Source organism: Papaver somniferum, chromosome 4 (genome assembly GCF_003573695.1).
Source record: "Papaver somniferum cultivar HN1 chromosome 4, ASM357369v1, whole genome shotgun sequence".
Lineage (NCBI taxonomy): Eukaryota > Viridiplantae > Streptophyta > Magnoliopsida > Ranunculales > Papaveraceae > Papaver > Papaver somniferum.
Genome location: NC_039361.1, coordinates 31,204,061 through 31,208,042, shown reverse-complemented (window position 1 = coordinate 31,208,042; position 3,982 = coordinate 31,204,061). Strand labels below are relative to the sequence as shown.

The 3,982-nt window shown below is 41.0% G+C and overlaps 1 long non-coding RNA gene across 1 annotated transcript; it reads left to right on the top strand.

Annotated features, from left to right (window-relative positions):
- Positions 1-1,576: 1,576 nt before the first annotated feature.
- LOC113273694 lies at positions 1,577-2,805 on the top strand. The gene is made up of 2 exons (XR_003322560.1): positions 1,577-1,885; positions 2,096-2,805. It is a non-coding gene; the product is annotated as an uncharacterized LOC113273694 (long non-coding RNA).
- Positions 2,806-3,982: the final 1,177 nt, after the last annotated feature.

Here is a 3,982-nt window from a genome sequence, read left to right as displayed (position 1 = left end):
GTTTGTGACTCTTTTAGAGAGCCACCAATGTCCATACCTCACTGTCCCATGAAGATGCGATCTAGGCCACTCAATTTGACCGGTAAAGAGGAGTGGTTGAGATCGATTTTCGATAGAAATCCTGTGCCGCAAAGGATTCCTAAAGGGGCGCGGCATGCCATCTTCAGGGCGCGCGAACCGAGACATCCGGCCATGGTTTGTCTTGGTCTGTCGGGCATGGAGATAGATGGTCCCATAGTGATCACGTTGATACTCTCCGGACCTTCTTAGTCTATTCCTGGACCCTTCATCCAAGCTGGCGAAAACGGGCGCTCGTGATCGATTTGCGACACATGCATGTCGCAAACCCTAATCAAGGTTTTTGGACAGTCGCGTGCATGCATGTTCGGCCGGCCGAAAATATGAGCTATACTCCTCATCCGGGGAGGTCGACCGTGTGGGACCCTTGTTGGGCCAGCGATGAGTGTGGTGGTATATGTCCGACCAACCCAGGCTTAATCTAAGCCATCCAACCATGCCGGTGAAGTTGGATGGTCGTGATCGATTTAAGTCTCTAGTGGACTTTTCCTACGACCCTTGATTCTTCACGCTGAGCCAACTTCGGAAAAGCATACATTGCAATGTGGCTATGTTAGGGAAAAGTCGGCTACACATGAGTGAAGGGGACCCGCCGGTGTGTACCACGGCAGATGTCCGACCGTCTTTGGAATAATCCTCGCCGTACAACCGCGCCGGCGATGTTGGACGGTCGTGACATGTTTAAGTCTGCGTTGGCCGGTTTTTATCGCATGACTTCTTTTTTAGCTGCTCCACACCAGCTTGTTCATCCAACTCTGGGCTGGTGTTTGGTGGCTATCTGAAGGGCGTGATATGCACCTGACCGTCCAGGGCATAAACGGGCCCGCTGGTAGCCTGCTCCTGCTGAGGATCGTCTAGGCTGGTTAAATCATGCGGCCAACTTGCATGGTCGTGATTGTTTCTGAGACTGATATGGATAGACCAAGTTCAAATATTCTCAATCAGGCTAGTATAACACACCGAGAGATGTATGCTCAATCGGGCTTGTATAACACACCGAGAGGTATAGCCTGTACGGGTATTTCGTGCATGCCTCACTATTAACACTTGGAGATTCGTGTTACTCTGCTGAGACAAACACTCAGTCATCGTGCCGAGCTAATAATGAGAGTTATGCAGGAACAACACAGGAAACACAAGGCTAGTCATGCATTAATTAATGGGAAAATTAAGAAAATGACCATGTGGGGAAATGTAATTAAGAAAATGACCACGTTTTTTTGAAAATTTAGAAAATGCCCATACTGATAGGAATTCCGTCTGGACCCATCATTTTGGAAAAAACTCGCTTACTTTGTCAATTTCTCATCGCAGGAGATGATAAAATGATGGGTGCAATTACAAACCTGTCCATAACCTATGAGCGGTTCAAGATGTATCTGATGAAGTTGTGACCGTTAGATTTTCTTGAATGGTGGGTGCAATTTCTAGAACCTTACCTTCCCATTTATCCCTTTTCTTCTCCCAAGTTCTCGTCACTTCTAAAAACAGCCGCTCAACTTCTTCAACTCTCTCTCCCTCCCTCTCTTTCACGTCCTTATTCTTCGTCATCAAAAATTACCCATGCCAGATCGTCATCGTCATTTTATGAAATCAATTAGTGAATGTTCTGTTAATTATGTTCTTGTTGATTTTTTTTTTGTTTCCTTGATTTTGAATAAGTTTGCACTAGCAGATCCGTGATTGTCATGGGTTTGAAGAAGATTTCAATTAGATATTTATGATGGGTTTTTACGGTTTTAACTATGGTTTTAATTGGAACCACATAAACCATAAAAATCCATTGTAGAAAACCCTTAATTGAAAGGTAAAAAGATGAAGAATTTGGGATTTTTATCATGTTCGAATTTCTTTTGCTAATTGATGAAATGGGTAGTTGTAATTTTAAATGAATTGATGACTTTTTGTTATCAATTGATTTAATTAGATGTTTGGATCTGTAATTTGTGAAATTAGGTTTTTTTAAAGTAAATATGTTTTGAGAACCAAATTGATCTTGTTGGGTAAATCAGTGCAGATCCTGTTTGGAGGTATTCCATGTGGTTTGGAAGTGGATTTACATGAAGTTTTCGATTGAGAAATGGATACAACAACAAACAATAGCATTTGGGGTTTGCATGAACTGAGTTCCATGGGTTTCTTGAGCTGTCAGAAAGTGGTGGTGTCTCAATTACTCGCAATGCGATTTGTCAAGAGCTTGTCACTACGTATGATCAAGCCATGGATATGGTTGTGAATGTTGCTGGAAATGATAAATTAATCTTGTATTTGTGTTGTTAATATGCTTACAGGGATAAAGGTTGAGTCGAATTTTCATCTTCAATGAGCAGTTTCTGTTGGCTTATGTTGCAGACAGGTGGTTCTAATTGCATTATAGAGAAGCTTGAGAAGTGATTATTGTCGCAGTTGATAGTTGATGCGAGTCATCGAAACTAGCTGAAATAGATTGGGTTGTCGGCGTCCATTGGTTTATTAAAGGTCCACTCATGGGCACTGATAGATTTCAGTTGCTATATTGGTACCGAGTCATGAGTCGAGTTCATACTGAGTCACTGATGCTACTCTGATCGATCCAACTGACTCAGGGCTAGAAGGTCTTTTTACATTCCCGATTTAGTGCCACATGTCATGTAACGTCCGCTAGCCGTTTTTTCAAAAAAACGGGACGGAAAAGGTCAAGTCATGGGCATTTTCTTAATTTTCAAAAAAACGTGGGCATTTTCTTAATTACATTTCCCCTCATGGGCATTTTATTAATTAGGGTATATGGGATTGTTGCTACATGCTCCAACCTGGATGAATTTTGTGTATTTAATTCACAGAATACTGGGATTGTTGCCACATGCTCCATTTTAGGTGAATTAGTAAAGTGAAGAAGTATTCATTACTTATCAGTGGCTTTATCCTTTACAGGATGTCAGCGCATAAATTTGGTTTTACAATTTTAGCCCTGAACTAAAATCCACCATCAACAACCTTGATTTATCAAAAAACGGAACAAAACTCATAGGTATATTCATGGGAGACAGATTTATCTATTACCGTAGACTTTTCTGTGTGATACACATTTGTTTATTAAAGTCTTCGACTTTGGGTCGTAGCAACTCTTAGTTGTGGGTGAGATCATCTAAGGGAATCAAGTGCGCAGTATCCTGCTGGGATCAGAGGCGTAGGAGCATAACTGTACCTTGGATCAGTGTAAGATTGGTTGGGGTTCAACTACAGTCCATACCGAAGTTAATTTGGAGTAGGCTAGTGTCTGTAGAGGCTTAATACAGTGTGTGCTCAATCTGTACTAGGTCCCGGGGTTTTTCTGCATTTGCGGTTTCCTCGTTAACAAAATTTCTGGTGTCTGTGTTATTTCAGTTTCCGCATTATATTGTTTTATCTTTTTAATTGAAATAATACAGGTTGTGCGTTAAGTTCAATCAATTAGAATATCCGACCTTTTGGTTGTTTATTTAAATTGATTGACACTTGAATATTGGTCTTTGGTACCATCCAAGTTATCTCTCTTTGATAAAGACTCGCAGATTTCTATTTTCTTGAGTAAAGATCAAATCGAGAGATTGAGATATAAACTCTTTGATATACTTTTATCTAGATTGAGTCTGACTATCTAGTTGATTCTATAGAAAGTATATTGTAGTTTGTCCATACAGATTGCTAATCGAATTGTTGGGTGTGGTTGTTAGACCTCCGCTTTTTCGCATTCAATCAACTCAAAGAAGCAATGATCAGTACTCCAATACTAGCTTTGCCAGATTTTACCAAGCCTTTTGTGGTAGAAAGTGATGCCAGTGATCTATGTGTGGGAGTTGTTTTACTACAGGAGAACAAACCAATTGCTTATTTCAGCAAACCCTTGGGACCAAAAGCACAAGCACTTGAAAAAGCGGGGGTC